Source organism: Neodiprion fabricii, chromosome 2, assembly GCF_021155785.1.
Source record: "Neodiprion fabricii isolate iyNeoFabr1 chromosome 2, iyNeoFabr1.1, whole genome shotgun sequence".
Classification (NCBI taxonomy): Eukaryota; Metazoa; Arthropoda; class Insecta; order Hymenoptera; family Diprionidae; genus Neodiprion; species Neodiprion fabricii.
Window position 1 is genome coordinate 10,689,112 of NC_060240.1, and position 18,567 is coordinate 10,707,678.

At 36.3% G+C, this 18,567-nt stretch overlaps 1 protein-coding gene across 5 annotated transcripts in view; it reads right to left on the reverse strand.

Annotated features, from left to right (window-relative positions):
* The window catches only part of LOC124175745 (tachykinins), a 69,971-nt gene that overhangs the window by 27,767 nt on the left and 23,637 nt on the right, over positions 1–18,567 (reverse strand). For 2 of the 5 annotated variants that reach the window (XM_046556234.1, XM_046556233.1), the window contains exon 2: positions 7,403–7,439. The exons of 1 other annotated variant lie outside the window; for it this stretch is intronic. The gene's annotated coding sequence lies outside the window, so the exon portion shown is untranslated. Of the gene's footprint in view, positions 1–7,402; positions 7,444–18,567 lie in introns of all 5 variants that reach the window. 2 more of the 5 variants (XM_046556232.1, XM_046556231.1) reach the window with 1 other exon arrangement.

The window sequence follows — 18,567 nt, forward strand, 5'->3', positions numbered from 1 at the left end:
TTTACTGTTCGCAATTTTTCTTTTATATTTCGTTGTGTCAATGGAACACATCGGTTAAATTTCTAAATTTTTTCGATTTTGGTACATGGTATTCCGACTATCGATAAAGTTTCCCGAAAAGTGTATTTTTTTAACGACTACAAAAATTGGTGCTACGCAAAATACTTGTCACGTCATTATTAGTAATAAGAATAATAGTAATATTCACAAAAATTAGAGATTCAACTTGCAATCTGATAATCTGATATCGGATTATGCCACTTATTTTCAAAAACAAAAAAAAAAAAAAATAACGTAAAACTAATTAGATATTTGATGAGTATGTCAAAAATTGAGGAGATTTCACACTTTTACTGAAAATAATGGGAAACTTGTCAATAAATAATATCTCGTTGATCAGCGTCGACAGGGATAAGTCAACGTCGGGGTTTCATGGATTTTAATCTACACAACTAGAAACTAATTGTCATTGTGGAATTTTATCAAATTTCTGTGAGAAAAATCAAGACGTTAATAATTTTTCTTTTTAGAAACATCAAATAATTTAGATCTTTGCTAAACAGAGTCAATCTAAATATGAAAAAATAAATAACAATTATTAGTAATTTGGGAGACTTTACTTTCTAGCTATTTATCCTCTTTTTTCAATTATTTAAAGAACAAAATTCCAAAAAAATCGTATAGAAATGATGATATTTTGAGAATGGATGAATGGATTTGAAAGAAAATTGGTACCGCGAGGTTTTTTGGGTCACTAATCACGAATCTGAAGTCAGATTGCGAAATCCAAAATGGCGATCCAATAGGATCCAAAAAAATCTAAGAATATTCCGATTTCGGTAGAAATTGGTAGGTGGAGGTTTTTTGGGTCACCGATAACGAACCGAAGGTCAGACTTCCAAAATTTGTAACGGTGAATCTATTACAGGGGTTGAAAGTAAATAAAAATCGTCATATTTTCATGTAATGTGATATCCGAGGGTTTTGAAATCGTTGATCGCGAATTAAAATTTTTTTATACTATTTTTTTCTCTATAAACTTGGAACCTACAGTGTAAGAACCGGAAGTTCGAGGGCCGGCTCACGGCCAGTCAAAAAGCCACTCGTTTCGTATAATAAGACAGTTATTTACGGTTAGACATTAGTGTTTTCAAATTTTTTCAACTCTAAGCCTATCGCGAGATCTAAAATTGAAAAATTACAGTATCTTAGTAGAACTTCACAGGGTAACGTAGATGGCGTGCGTTACAGTGTTTCCTTCTTTCCTGCTCTATTATTGCTAGTGAAAAAGAGAGAAGCACAATTTCTCGGAAGTCGGGATTTTTACGACTTTGCTAACGTGCTAATAAATCATGTTTTTATGCGACCGCTGCGCTGGTATTAAGCTTTACGGTGTGCGTGTGAGAATCTCGAAGAATATACCTGTCCGATGAAAGCTTCGCTCAAGAAAAAAAAATATCACATGCTTGGTATGGGGCATTCTATGCCAAATAATCAAGATGTTCAATTTCCTTGACAATTTTTTAGGTGATGTGACGTTCGTGCAACGACCACATTTTTTATCACTTTTTTTTTTTTTATTTTTTTGTTTGCAACCACTTTTGAGTTATAAATATTCAAAAGCTTTCACTGTTTCACCACTTTAACCTTTTAATTTATTTTATTTTCACACGTTGAAGGTTTCGAGTTCTCAACAATAAAAGCTCAAAGTTTCAAACAATTTTTCAAAAATTCTATAATATTTTCAACTCTATAGCAAACATATTGAAATTAATATCACCTTTCATACAATTCGAACATATAAGATTCGACACGTTTCCAGATATTTTAAAAACTCTTATGCCTTGCATATTTTTATTAATCTTAAATTATCAAAGTATTAAGAAGTAGGTACAAAAGTGAATCAAAAAAAAAAAAAAAATATATACATATTTCACGATGGAATCGATCTTGAGATTGTAGGAACCAGTAATAGAATTTTACAGAATTTCTGAAAATTTATCCCCAAAAAATTACTGTAAAAATATTTGAATATTCATGACGCAAAAATAGCTGTACAGAAAAATATGCTTAAAAAAAAAACACGGGTTAAAAAACATCATTTTCAAATTTTCCACTCGTTCTTTCTACTCATAACCGACTATTTTGTGAGAACACTTAACGGGGGAAAATTGATATAATTTATTTTTTTGCCAAGCCTGCCTTTCGCGTTATTTTTCTTTTTCTTTTTTTTTGTCTGAAAAGTGTTCAGTCGCAATGACAGTAATACAATTAAGTAATTACTCTGATCCACTTATAGTTCATTAATTTCCCTCGAGAATTAAAACGTTTTGAAAAAGTTGACAATTTCGGTTGATTTGGTAATTTTAAAAATCCTATCTTGCAACGATCGCACATCGTACGAAAAAACGGAAAGGATATACCCGAGTAAAAAATTGTGGCAATAAATCCCCTGCAAAAGCAGGTTGTATACTTTACTTCCCTTATGAAATATTCTCTATGATCTGCTGTTTGCTTAATTAAGGTTGGAAATCCGTTTAGTCGGGAATGAAAACCATCCTCCCACCTTCTCCGCATCTCGATGCGAACTCGCGGACGACTTCGCCGAGTGTGGAACACGTGAAATATAGCGTTTGCAAGACTAGGAAATCAAACACAAGATCAAGTTAGGCGCACCGGGACGGAATAGTAATCGGAATCTTGGATGAAATGAAATTTAGTTCGGTATGCAGGCGAAGTCCTCAGAAGTTGAAGTGCCGTACAAACATTCCCTTGAGCAGATAGAAATGCAAGGTTGAGATCGGCGGAAAAACTTTATACAAAAATAATTTCTTCGTACTTTTGAACGAGTGTCTAAATTATCGCGAGAAAATATTGTTACAAGCTCTGATTACGAAGGTGAACTAAAATTTTCTGATTTTTCTCAGTTTGTATTTAAATAAATAAGTTTCGATTCTACACATCGAGTTACAACCGAAATCTTCATTCGTTACTCGCAAAAGTTTGTTTTTGTTTCGTTTACGTTGATTAATAATCACAAGTCAACGCGAATTTTGAGACTGGGTTCTAAATGTCAAATTTTATTTTCTTCTACGTAACTAATACAAGAAAGTATACTTTTATTATATAAAGTTTGCTTTTGTAGAAACCAGAACGATAATCCAGATTTGATGAAAAATTACATATTTTTTCAAACATTTATTGCAAATAACAATTTAACAAATTTCAGTTTTGCATTTAAGTTTATTAATAAAAGTCATTTATGAAATTAGCAGTTATCTGTGATATTATTTTCATTATTATTACGTTATTTGAACACATTTACAGTGTTATGGTTTGGAATTTTTGTAGCTGTCAATGAATAAGAATCGAAAGGTGAATTCTGAGATTCAAATTTCTACGAACATTTCTCCGGTAAATTAACGAAGAAAGTCGTTTTCAGGGGTTTATAAAAATGATAGCAGTGGTTGACAACGTCGGAAATTTTCTTCTTCCCCGATCTTTTCACCCACAGTTGACGTCTCTTTTTTAATATACTTGGATTTATTGCACAGCTATAAATAGCGAATCTTGACCACGTCTAATCTCCGTACCGAGCATAAATAATCTCGAATATTTATTTATGCTCGTACATTGCAAATTCCTCTTCGTCGATGATTAATCTATGGTGTCGCGTTATCCGCGCACAGAATTATTATTGTTGGAGAGGAATTACGGCCGTTTTTACCTCACCGTGATTCGTTTCAAGTTCAAATTATTTTGTCATATACCTACTCTAGCGAACAAGATTACTAACCACGTGAAGATACTTGTGAAATCACACAGAGAGAAATTTTTAGTTCCGGTCACCGCTCAGTCCTTGACTATTTTCATTTTTTACCACAATCGAAAAATATACTTAATTCTAGGTAGAAAATGAAAATTAGTTTTCTAGCTGTTACTCATTACGATCACTGTTGCTATATTTTCTTGCAACTGTTGTGAAAATTTAATGCCTGTGCAACGATAAATTGAAGTTTTTCGTAATTCAAACAGTTTTTTTTTTTAACGATACCTGTTTTACCGAATTTTTGCTAATTACCGTAACAAATGAAATTTTACTCTCAACGCATGATCGAAAAGAAAAGTAACGCGTGCTAAATTCTTAGTTAACGACTAAGAAATTGATTTTTATTTTGTAGCCAGAACTATATTTTCGGTTATCATTGAAAAAAAAAAAAAAAATTACGTAGTCCGTGACCGTACGATCCACGAAACTAGAAATAATTCCCTCGGTGTGCATGAAACCCAATATAAGTTCTAACCTAACCTAACCTAGGTACACGTTGTCCGCTGTTGTTCTACGATAGAAACAATGGTTTTTATCAGCAGCAAAGCAACGAGAGTCGCAGCGTCCGTTGATCCAACAACCATTACACCACATGGCGCACTATCTTTCTCCCGTTCTTTCACCCCTATGTAACTAGTCGAGCTTTTCTTTTCCCAACGAGACACCGCTGCTGAAGCATCGACACGAACCACCCTCCGTTGCCCACCCTCAACGTCGCGAGGAACAAACAGGCGAGATAAGCTGTTCAATAGACAATAGAGAGCAACACTCCGCTGGAGTTGGTTCAGTGTTTTACCTGAAATACGTCACACGAGAAAGGATGCGCTATCTGAAGTCGAGTAGGCGAAGCTTTTCGCCTGCTTTTTCACTCTCTCTCTCTCTCTCTCTCTCGCTATTTTTGTACTTTTCTTTCGTGACATTTTTTCCACCGAATATTTGTGAAAGGTTTGTAACAGCTCGATACCACCGTATGTTTGATAAAACCAAGCAGGAAGATAAAAAGCACATTCGAGGAGATTGTTGGGTCTGCTGGAGCGGATATTTTTCGTCACATTTAATAAAATATTGTCGCGAATCAAGTATTTGTTAAATTATTATATTCGTAAGCTACGATTTGTTTGAAAATATGACGGTACAAAATAATGAAATTATAAACAAACGTTTCGTTGTTCGCTTTGAAATCGTCGGAGATCTGTGAGTAATCTCGTTTGATTTTACTCTACGATTGTTCATTTTATTCCGAAGGCTAGTTATCTTCTGGATGATAACTAAAGCGTGTTTTTTCTCTTTTCAGTACGTAATTCAACATTGCCATTTATCGATCCTAGTCAATATTGGTGAAATGTCGAAAAAATCAAATACATGACAGTGCCAACGTGATGATAAAACTAAAGTGTTTTTGTAAATTTGCTTACATGTATGTCCGCGATAGAAACGAATCATTGGAATTCAAATACAGTATTCCGTTTCATCGTATGATTTCAAATTGAATAACGAAAATGCTGCAGACCTCTAGACTTTATCTCAGATTGATTCTTTATATAAAATTTTTGGTCAATTATCGCGAATATAGATTATTGATTCTGACTTTCGTCGGATTAAATATTTTCTCAAAATAATAAAATCGCGTAACAAGGTTGCGTTCGAAAAATTTCTTACAAGACTCGTTTGTGTCTCGCAAATTAATTCATTCCCTCAAGATATGTTTCAACGACTCTAAATTCCAAAGCAGTAAAGAAGATTATTAACATCGTGGTTCGAGTGAAATAAAACCGAACGTCGTCGATTTTAATGAGCTTGAAATATTTTTATAAAAATAAATCCAGTAACTTTTCATTAAATTATATTAAAAACCGAGATATCATTCTCTTTTTTCCTACGTTTTACAAAACACCTCAGGCATGTTATCATATAATTACTCATACTCGCTCGAGGGTAAGAAAAATCCATCTGAAATCGTGCCAAGTATAATATATCAAGGAAATTTCTTGAAAAAAACATGATTAGAAATTCTTGCGAACTATTTCTCACCCTGGTAATACCGATTTTGGATTCAAAACCGGATACAGACCAACGCGGTTGATTTTTAAAGGAACTCCGCAAGTGATCAACTTTAAGAGAAGGTCGCCCGGAGTGCAAGAGAGAGACAGAGAGAGAGAGGGGGGGGGGGATGAAAGTAGGGGTGGAAGTTGGTAAGGGGGTGATGCTTACAGCGATTACACGAGTGACCGACTCGCGTTGAAACAAACGTGGGATACGAACTACCAGCCGACAGCTATTCCCTCTTGCACCACCTTTTCCATCGCATCACTGTCCACTTTTGACATGCCCACCATCGGTGGAAAACCCCTTGTGGTGTTCCTCTTCCGTCGACGACTATGTCGTCATTCTTCCGCCCAACTTGTCCAGTGTTTATTCAGCCTTGTGTGCAGGCGTGTTTGCTTTTTCTTTTTTCTTTGTCAATATGAAAATTTGGGCGTGAATGATGATGCAAAAATTCAGTGGTCCGATGACCATCCGTTATATTCCGTGAGCGAAAAGTATACGTGAGTGAGTGAAAGATAAAAATCAATTTTCTAACCGCAATAAGAAAATCAAAAAATCTGGGACGTATTACTGTTGTCACAGTTTAAATTACGCGCCATACTAAGTAAATAAAAATCAGAAAAGTAGTCGGATACAAGCAGTGTTGCGGGGATGAATGAGTTGTACCGATTTCGATTCTGCGTGAAGACGCCCAAGAGTTATCATAAAATTCGTTAACACTTAATTCGCATTTTTCAATCTATTTGCACATATTCAGTTTTACAATAGATTTTTTTTATTGAACAAAATCTGGACATTCTTTGTTGAAAATCATTGATAAAAATATAACTGTTTTAACAAGTATATATATTATAAAAGTGAAGAAACATAGTTTTCACTTCATTGATGCGTAAGGCTTTAATAAGAATATGAATAAGTGAGATTTTACTCGGTCGATAAGGGTCGGTAAGGGTCGGTAAGGGTCGGTAAGGGTTGACAACAGCATCCGCTTAACCCCGAACCACAAATCACTTGTTCAACATGACACGCCAGCGGTTTCAGAGGCTCTTCGTACTGCAGCCCGAGGTTATTCTCCGAATGAGTAAACCGGAAGCCGCAAACGCCAGGATGTAATTATTATGTCCCAAAGCATCCGAGTATACACCTTGATTGACTAGTTTCTCAGCTCGCTTCTAAACTCCCGTAAGATTCCTTTGTGAGGCGTATATAGACCGAGAATTTCTCGTGAAAGTAACCCACTCGCATTCTGGGATCACAGAAACAGATGTTCGCCGACTGGCGGATGGGCACTTTCAACTAAACCTTGTTGCAATCGTACACCGCGATAAGGATTACACCAGTTGTGTTACCTCCGTATCCCGGGGCGAGTGGATGAACTAACTCGTAAAGTTCTCTATACAATCTGTTTTCACCTGCAGCATACCATGTTACAGCCTCTGGCGATTCGGTTTAGCGCACCGATTTTACCGACAGTTTTGATAGTCGTATTTCAGAAAGAGTATAAATAGACACGTTCAAGACACTCACCTACAAACTGGAAGTGGTGTACTTTTCCAAATGCGGTCTGTCTGAAACAGGTAGAGTCGGAATTTATTTGTTTTTCAGGTTAACGCTGCTACAAAGGTTCTCAACAACGTCTGAATTATTTTATTTTCAGACTTTTCTCAGCTATAATGTGTATCGCGTTCTTTTGGATGGTTTTGAAAAAAGTTCTGTCTCGATGTTTAAATAAAAAAAAAAAAAAAAACAGCGTGAAATAAAAGTTATATGCGGTAATAACATGTACAGTAAATTATCTTAAAAAATAGATTTAAAAAATACGTCTTTATCATTTGGCCCATTACTTTGGTAATGATTATTGCAATTCAAATCCATTACTCGTTACTCTGTCAATGGTTAGTGCAATTTAAATCAATTACTCATTACTTTAGTAACGGTTAATCCAATTCGAATGAATTAATCAATACTTTGGTAATTACCAATTGTGTTATCGTCTTTAGTCAATTGTTCAAGTACATAATTACAAATCCTAGTTTCGACGAATTACCCATTATTCTGGTAATGGATAATGCATTATCTTTGCTATCCTAATCGAGAATGAAGCCATTATTTCAAGTATCACCCAGCCTCGTGTTTTAGGCTCTGATGTTCCAAAATTGCGACACAAGTATAAAAAAATCCGCCCCACTCTGCAGATCGTGTTCTACGCGAATGAATTTGTTCGGTTCGTTTAAACGAATGAAATATTGATGCGCCGCAAATTGCAGGTCGAATAACCTAACTGGTTGAAAAAGGGGAAAATTAGAATCGTCGGAAAAATCGTTGACTTCGTGAACAGAGAAAAATTTTCACCTTTGCTTCGTCGCTGCAACAGGAAAACGTTAAATGGTGCCCGGAAGCTCCGGCAATGCCCTGCGGCGATTCCGGAGAACAAATTTGAGGCAGATAAAGGGGCACGGAATAAAAACCGCGAAGGTCGTCAGGTGCTTCTTTTCAGTCCATTAAGCCTCGAACCTTTCATCGGCGGTTTGACTCCGGACTGACTGCAGATCAAAGTGAATCCGCGCACCTATTTCATTCTAACTTTCAACTGCGAAACGACGATTAAATAATAAAAGCTAAGCTGACCGCTGCGGTAGCCAGGAACGAAAACCGGCCAGCTCTTATCAATCGATATCGTACTTCGGAACACGGAGAAAAATAATTTAGAACTCGTTTATCAACCTTTCGAGCGTGCTTGCAGCAGCGCTTTGCTTCGGTTGTGAATTCAATCAAAATTCGATTACACGTGCTCATCGACGTCCACGTAAAACTAGTCGAGCAATAACCGCGTTATTTCTGTTAAGCACATAATATCTTTCGCCTGTTCAGATTCTGACTTTCCAGCGTCGATGTGCGAGTGTTTACCTCAACGTCAGAAATTGTTTTTCCCGATCACGAATATCGGAGAGCGGATGAATTTATACGCTTCACCGGAAATTGTTTGCCGAAACTATGAAAAATTTATATACGAATTTATTCGGTACATGAATCTTCGAAAGTTTCTCAATTTTTCTAAAAAATCACTAATTGTTCAGGATATCCAGTAAAACAGTTATTGCAAATTTCTGTTGAACGAATCTTATCTGTCATTCCGGTTGTAATAATAATATTTTTCTGTGCAGGGTCGAGATTTTTTCATCCTCATTTCAGATAAATTTACTTTTACACTTTCCTAATAATTTTGACTTTCTCTCAGAAATTCATTCCAATTTTTTTATAATCCTGTACAGTCAGAAAATACGCAGAAACGGGACTCGGTTTTTTTTTTCAAATTTGTGACGTAAATTAAAGATTCGAATAAATATGAACTTTCTTTAGAAATTGGTTCACAAATAGTCAGGTAGACAAAAACTTGGATTTTTTTTTCCAGAATTTGAATCGTCCCCGAAATTCTTCCCAATTTCATCTTAAACACAACTAAATCCGAAACAATGAAAAGAATCTAAGTTCATCTTAGAAATTTTCTCCAGAATTTCTTGAAAAGGCTACACAACAAACACTACCAAAATAATTCATACTCATCCGAGACTGATGTGCAAAATTTTTCGCAAAACAGTCTCGAAAAAAAAAAAAAATCAAAATAAAAAAATGGTGAGAAATCCGTGAGAGTCTTTTTCATCGGGATAATCGTGGAATCGTGGTATAACTATTTATTTCAATCTCTACACGGTTCATTTTCTTCTTTTCTTATTTTCTCGTCGTGTCGTCCGAACATTATTCTGATTACTTCTCGAGCTGTTCTCACCTCTCTTGGCATTTAGATCTTGTCACAGCTCTAGGACGAAGTGTATTTGCCGTTGTGTCGGTTTTCCAAAACATTTTTGCTGATGAAACGCGTCAAGAATTGTCGACGCTGATATCGCTTTTAAGAATCTTGCGGGACGATGCATTACTTACAACTCTGAGTTAAAAAAGAAGTTGAAAATATTTAACGAGCTTTTTGAACAAGTCCGTAAAAAAATTATCCTGGTTTACGAATATAAAATACCTTATGAATACTTCACGTACGACAATCTTGCAATGAAACTAGTAAACCGTATAGATTTTTGGTGAACGAAGGTCCTTAACACCAACGAATAGCAGCCTCTGCAACTCCTGCGATACGAATGATTAATCAGTTTTGAAATTGCGGTAGATCGACGAAGCGAGAGCTGGCATTTAGCTCAAGAAATTAGCCATTTCCCCAACCTCAACAGCGAGTCAAAAGCACACATGCATGTCAGCCGGTGGCGCATCGATCGGCGAGTAAATTCAGCAAAGTCGTTGATCAGTTCACCCTCGCAAACTAATCAATAACTTCTAGCTGATATTAAAGATTCCAAATTTTGCGTCAAGTTGTGCACCATGGGGAAAAAATGTCGTAATATAATATTATACGTTGTTCGTAGTTTTGTTTCTTCTTCTTCCTGCCACTTGTAAAATCAACCCCCTCGTTTCTGATTTTTCGAATATTTTTCCTTACTTTTAACTGGATTCGTTTTGTAGTTATAAATATGAAAATCTAAGTTCAAGCGTCAAGTTAGCCTTCCCGTATAGAATTTAAAAAAAAAATTCATTTCAAATTATCTGGTAGTAATTAATAAAATGGTAAAATTGATTGATTTAAAAAAAAAAAAAAAAAAAAAAAACTATGGCCGTAAGGATAGTAAAACTTACTAGATCTTCCGCTTACTTAAGAAACTACATTTTTTCCTCATGATAAACGATGAAAACAGTAAACAACTAGAAAGTTTTCTCGGTGCAGAAAACTGTCAAAGTAAACCGCGTTAAAAGGAACGAAGAGATCGAGATTATTGAACGATAATTCTGATAAAAGATATTTAAAAAATCTGAATTCGAGTTATCAGTTCATCGGGGAAAATATTTCCCAGTTGATATTCAAACGCTCTGCTTAACATATACGTCATGAACACGTGTCAGTTGTAAGCCTCCGAAAAGCAGCTTCACAGAACTTCGAGTTTCAATTGGCACCCAGGAACCGTGACTTAGTCAACACTCATCGTCTGCCGAAGGTGCAGTTCGAACTTCCAACCTTATTGCAGAAACTAGGTAGTACGTAGATAGGTAGGTGTGTATTGAACATCCATACATAAGCACTTCGTGCAACGCGTGCTAACAGCCTGAAAACAGAAGTCAGAGCTGTTAGAACCAGCTGACTAACTTTCCCGCGAATTTTACAGTCGTACCAACCGATCGACCGCACAGTTTCGAACGTTGCGTGTATCATCGGAAGCCCTTTTCCATCCCGATTCGCCAGCAACTTTCCCAACTTCCGATCATTATACATCGCTTATGCAGCGAAGCTTCCTGCACACCTGGAGAAAAATAAATTTGCACATGCAACGGCAGATGTTTGAATCGAGTTGCCACGGCATATTGCAGCCAAGTTTACTCCCTAGGGTAAACCTTCACTTTACAGGTTGACCACGCTCTAGTCGCACCACCGGGAGCGCAGTTCAGGTGATTGCGAATTGCGCTCGAGTTTCTCGTCTACTACTGCGTCGGGGAGTAATGAGTAAGTGGTGGTAAGAATGCGGTTTCCTCGTTCGTGATCAAGCAGGAACAGCTGGGTGAGCCAAGTTTCACCTTCAAGTGTCTTATTTGAAAACTTGTGATATTCTATTACCGCAACGACGGAAATAAATGTTGAAAAGGAAATTGACTAGCAAGAGCGATAGCATTGATTATAATAACAGCAAGCAATGGAAATTTGCTTACTTTTTTATCTCGAGAGTGCGCTGCGAAGAAACTGTTTTACCGACAAACGTGGGGGAAAACTAAAAAGTTTTACTAGCCTTTAGTTACTTCATCACCCAGCTCGATTCAGGTGGTAATGTTTTGCAATAGGTTCTCTCGAATAAGGGTCCTATACTAAAGCATCGAGTGTCGACACGTTGAGTGGGAGTAATAATAACATTTATCGTTAAATCTTCAAGATGTTAGCACAACACGAGTTCGCGTACAGGATAAATGTAATTTACGTACTGAGTTAATTACTTCGTTCATATCATATTCACATATTTGCTTAACCATTTTTAGTAATCTTCGAAGTCTTCTTTTTCTACAATTATAAATATGAAGTTGACCAATTTTCCTGCGCTGAGTTCGCTTAGGTTATGCGGAAGGTCAAGAAAGTAATTTTCCATTCCGCTCTTCAAGGTTTTTGGTAATAGTTCACACCTGTAATTGTGATCTAGTATCTAACAAATCGGGAGTTTGATGGTTTATCACCCCCATCACCCCCATATTTTCAGTTATATATACATATGTATAGGGTATTCCACTCTAACTTGCGCATCGAAAAATCTTGCAATATGTGCTCAAGTACTAAAAATCTGGGAATGATGGAGCAATTTCGCCACCAGATTCGGATTCACCGTGTCCAAATCATAAAGTCACAGTGTTCTGATCCGCCGGATAAGGCACTTTTTTTTTTGTACCTCTGTTATCATCGTAGTTATGAAATTTATGTCTCTCAACTTGGGTTAGAAATGTTGGATTATCCTCTTTGGAGTGCTGAGATTGAATCCAATAATTTTCAGTAATTTTGTCGAATACCTTTCGCATCCGCGAGAACATTTCAACCGAGCCACGAACCTCTAATATGTTCAATTTCGTTCTCCTGTTATCTCTTCGCTTGACCTTCGATTCGGGATGTACAGATTCGTTCATGGTCGCGGAAATTCTGCAACAGTGCGACAAACGGTGAATCTCAGTATCGAGAATTGCTTTTACGACGCGATAGCCATTGCTTCGTAGATTTTGATAGAAATCAAACTTGACGATTCCCGCGTACCTCTGCAATAGTTTGGTGGTTTCTGTGTCGTATTTCGTGTTTGTTTGTGTTTGTTCAAGATGCAGACTGGGGTAGCAGGCAAACAGAGACTTATCGAGGGAGATAGGGAGAGCGAGTTAAGCCATTGAGTAAACACGAGGCGACGAAAGAAGATCGAAACGAGCTGCGGGGGCGAAAGGATACGGTTATCCGGATTCCGGCACTTCAACCCAACTCGGATACTCGAAATGTCGATACGTGAGTTCGGGTCAATTGCAGTCAATCGACGCGATGTTGTCCGGCAACAACTCTGGGGAAATTTGTTTTTCCCAATCTTTCGGCATTCTCTACGAATATACTCGGAATTTGTATTTACCGACAATTTTTCAACAACTTCAAGGATTTTCGTTACAATATACACAACTTCTGTATTGTATATGCGTCAAATTAATTCCAGAATATCGATCAAAAAACTTATTCTGTTATTTATTGGAAATAATCGTTCACAGATGCGTTCGGATTTTTTTCATCGCCGTTTCGGAAAGATTAATTTTCAACTTTTTACCAACAATGTATACTTTTTGTCCGAAATTTATCCCAGTAATTTCTGTAACGCGGTCAGACTATTGGAAAATATTTAGAAACACCGGAGCACAGATTTATTCGTACTGGTGTTAGAAAATGATGTTTTCAATCGCCGACGCGACTCGGTCGGAAATTTTATTGTTAATCGGAAAGACGAAAACGTGGAGTCTTATTAGATTTTCAATAGAAAATCGATGTCGCATACTTTACTCACCGTCTTTTCCAAACTCATTTTTTAAACCAGTCCTCACTTGACGGGCGTAAATAACACAAAAACAAGTAAAACACGTAGCATCCGGTATAAACTAAGCCGTTAAAACAAGGCTGTAAAATACACAGCGCATACACGCTTCGTAACTACGCGTAAAATACATAATAAAAGTGTATAGAATCTAATGCGAGCAACGTGTACAGATTTGATAGGCAGTCAAGGACAGTAATAGTTTTGTGCAAGAGGGATTAATTAGCGTCGAATTATTTAATCATGAAACTCACATTGTGGGCATAGACATGACAGAATATGTTTCAATCTTTCCAAGATGCTTTATATATACACGCCGAACAATGTTTTGGTGAATAAACAACAGAAAACTTACGTGGATTGCAATATTAATTTTACTCTCTCCTTGTATCTAGAATTTTCTCAAGATTCTTTCGCATTGTTCAATTTTTAGCTTCTGCGGATAAAAACTCTAGGATTGCCTTGTTCAAATTCTTTGAACTGACCGCGATGTATTATTTTTCACTAGGATAAATCTGACGTGAACGAAATTCTGTTCAAACTTCGCTTGTCCTTCCAAAATTGTTATTTTTCACGTACAGAAAAATCTGAAACACTACTGTGACTATTTGTTACGAAACTCATAACCGTGAATATTCAAAAAAGGTTGGGAAAAAAAAACAGAGGAACAAAAAAAAATGTCTTGCAAACTGTCAGTCTTAATGATTTTGTATATTTTTGTTGGCTTTGCATGAAACTCCCCGTTGTTTAATCGCAGTTTTATAATGTTCACCGAACGATATTTTATATAATAATTAATATCTCGGGCTGAACATGAGTTCCTTCCTCTACGCACATTTAATAAACTTGGCGTAAAGTTTTCATGCTTACGATCAACGGATTAACCAACGGGGATTAATTCCAGTGTCCAAAGTTATTTTACTTAAATTCAGGCGTTCCGGTTTAACGATGCGTATATCGACGTAACTAATCTTCAGGATCCCAGACGGATTCCAATTCCATCACGTTTCATTTCAACACCTTTCATAATAATTTTCATAATTCAATAATTTCTGCGGTAAGTGACTTGAAGTGCTTTAATCACTCGAGATGAATTCGTATCTCGTTCCGTGTATCGCAGATGTTTGAATGCTTCTGTAAACCTGAGGAATAACGAGCTGAGGGTAATAATTCACACTGCGTTATCATCATCCTTAACTGTTTGCGTCAAAATTAGAAAGAATAAATAAACAAGAATAATAATAATAATAATAAGAAGAAGAAGAAGAAGAAGAAGAATAAAAAGCAGGACAAGTCGAGGATTATAACACAAAATATTACAACGCTGAATTTTAGCGGGTGAAAATTAAACCGAATAATAAAGTCGAGAACTCGACGAGTTAGTCATTCTGAAAAATATTGTATATATATATATATATATATATATATTATATACACACGTTTCACGCTTTCGGCGCGGAGAAATTCCTTTACAGTCTTGAGGGATTTGCGAATGAAGTAAATTGTGAAAATTCGTGACCGAAACAGAAGCAGGGTTTTTCCAACTAATTTCAGAATAGCATTGTAGAACCAAGTCTCGAGTCAGTAAAATTTCATCAACTTTTTCTGCACGTTTTAATCCTAGCACCTAACGTCAAATCGTGTCTTTTTCAATTAGCAAGGCCTTGGAGTGCTTGCAGAATTCTACTTGACGATATCATTCTAAATTCCAGAAAATAACTTGACGAGAAATGGAAAGACGAAAAAAAAAAGAAAGTACGCAATATTGAAATAAATTCTGAACGTTTATAGATTCGAAGCGGCCGTTCGTGGGAGCTTCTCTGAAGATTTCTTCAATCCCGCTTCAGCGGAAACACTTCTCGTCTTGCTCGATCAGCAATATTGGTAACCATACCGGATTTTAGCGATGTAATTCACCGGAAGCAACAAATTAAAATAACCCGTTTCAGATTGAACTTTCAATTTCGAAAATCAGTTAATCTCGATCACAATGTTAAAGTTTTGTCCCTTAAACGCTTTTTCATATCTTATATTATACTGTTTAAATTTTGTTTCGTCATTCTTGTAAGGCGAATATATTGCGGAAAACTCGCTTCATCTTTTTTGCTCTCGAAGAGAAAACTTTTGACACGTTGTTTTTTGTTTTTTGGCTCACACCAAAACCCATCAATTAATTGCTTCGAAGTCGTGTGTCAAAATTTTTAGTATATTGCTTAAACTTTATTGATGTTAATGGAAATATTTGCACAAATAATGACGATGAGTTTTGCAAAAATGAAAAAAAATTGTTTGCAACGAATTAATTTTTCTCACTGCCGTGAAAATAATTCTTGACTGTTCTTCTTCCGAAGGTCTCTTTTTTACGCAGCCAATCAAGCCACAGATTTTCGGTTTTATTCGCGATGCTCAACGTGTTTAATCTCGGATACCTTTGCCCTTGACTAAATTTCATCATCGCTGCGTTAACCGCTCGCGAAATGATCATTACCCGCGAAACGTCTTTTCCCTCCAATTATTCGTTATTACAGTACGTCGCGTACAATATTCACCTGCCTGTCTCACGTGATTTCGAACAACAGGATTTTTCCATCTTTTAATGTAACTTCATTCCTGCGTTAATAAAAAATCTATCATATTTATACAAGAAAAAGAAATTAATGCTGATTTTTTAAGCCTGCCAATGTCTACAATTCTAAACTTTGCATAAAATTTTGAAATATCTATTCTGTTTAATTATTCACTGTACACAATTCGAAAAAGCGAGAAAACATTTTTTCCACGAAACCTTATCAATAGTTCAAAATTTTATATCAATTAAAGAAGTCTGAAGTTCCACTAATCATACCATATCATGCAAACATTGAAAATTTTTCGATAAATTTATTCCCACTGAAAATTGACAAACCGTTATTATTTGGCAAGATCATTTCATCTACATTTTCTAAATTAACGAATAAAAATGTAACAGTTTAACTAGAAAGTTTCTTTTCTTTCATATATTAATATTTCTTTCGTTTTTACGACAAAGAATTTCTTTCCAAATTGCTGGAAACTCTCAAACTTTCATTGAAACAAAATATACGTCCAAAATGTGTTTGTTATCCGTTGATATAGCCTAATTTTTTCATTGGCCGAAATTAAAGAAAAACCTATAAAACTTTCGAAAAAGATGATCACAATACGTTCGAAGTGGATAGGAAAAGTTAGTTCTGGATAAAGTGTCGGTAAATGTCGGTAAGTGTCGGTAAGTGTCGGTAAGGGAATCTGTATCCAGAATCGGCCTTCAGCTTCTATATCTACCGTTCGACAATCGTTCACCTAACAGCAGCAGTCAAATTTCATCAACTCCCACGTCTTTTTCCGGAGGGTTCGATTTTAAGCTAAAATGTTTGTCCGAACGAAATTATACATATCGGGGGACGCGAACGAGAGTTTGAAATGCATTTTCGGGGTAAAGCCGCTCTCTGCAGACATTTTATTTGCATACAGCGGGCTGGTGTAACGTGAATACGTGTACACACTCGGAGTTGGCTTATTTGGGAAGTAATTATCCACTTCGAGCCTGCGATTTAAATGGTAATTTGACTCGGTACTGCGAGTGGCAGCGCGGGGATTCCCGGGTCAAGATTCAGAGGGTCAAACAGCGAAGAGAGAACGTCTCGGGATAAGGGCATGGAATACAGATATCGCAAGCAGGCGAGGATTAGGCGGTGTCATATTTCACTGGCTCGAAAGACAATTCCGAGAGAGATGAAGAAAGAATAAGAAAGCTTCGCTCTCTCTGCCTTGAATACAATTTTCAAAAATTTTCATTTCTTCAAAGCTATTCCTCCGATATGTACGATATATTCTTTCGGACAGCGGTGAGAAAATTTGTTCGTGTTATTTTGGATGAAGTTCGAATTATTCTGTGAATACAGAGATTTTTTTGAATACTATGTATATTCGTATTTTCTCAGAAAGTTAATTTTCTATTGACAGTCTGACGAATTCGTATATTTTAGTTTCTAACTATTTCTGGCTACGTTGGACTCTTCGGGTATAAATCCAACGAATTTCTGTGAACAACTCTGATTCTTTCCAAACTTCTTTTTCCGTTGGAAATCTGATAAATTACTTCGAAGTTCCGGTTTCCTGACTATATCTGACAAAGTCCAACAAGTACTGCGAGAAAAATCATACTTTTCAGAACTTTAAGAAATCCTAGTTTTGTAGACGTTTCTGAGTATTTTCTGACGGCAAAGCGTTGAAAAATCCTTGAATAGTTTTTTCATAGTAATTGAAAATATTGAGACAAAACTAGAAATCAACTTTCCTGCAATGTGACTGAATAAATCTGTAAACGTGTAGAAAATTGAAATTTTTTAAAATATTTACAAGAAATATGAAAGGTTTTTTTGGTTCTGTTTTTTTTTTTTTGTCAAATTTAATCGACTTCATAGGAATCAATATACGTATTATCTACTTCTGAGAACGTCTCATAAATTATTACAATTTGTTTAAAATTTGTCGATAAAAACTCAGGTACAGACCGGAACTCACATTCCGAACGAATACGCCAAAGTTTCTGGAACTATCGGAAACTAATTTTCGCGAGAACAGCAGCCCGTAACTTGCCGGCCTCAATGCGACCCGAAAACTCTTTCGGGCACACTTTTATGCTCTACTTCAAAGGATTTGAACGCCTCTGTGTCCAACGAACACGCACGTGCATGTGTATATAATATTCGTTGGAATAAAATCGCCTCGCCAGAAAAATATCGCGGTCCGAGAGCTTCCGAGCCGGGTTTCAATTTTAGCTTATAGACTGAATTTATAGTGTCTGCAACGATAGGATCAAATTGACGGCGAAACTATTCTGCTTCGACATACTATACTGCATGTTACGTGTGAATCTTTTATCCTTTCCTTAATCCGCTTGAATTTCACAATTCAATTTCATAAAAATATAGCGTAGAAAGGACTCGGAATTCGTTCAGACTCTCGCCGCTTGAAATCTTGTCTGCGGCTTCGGGTAAAGTTGTCTTGTATAAAAAATAGAAAAAAGAA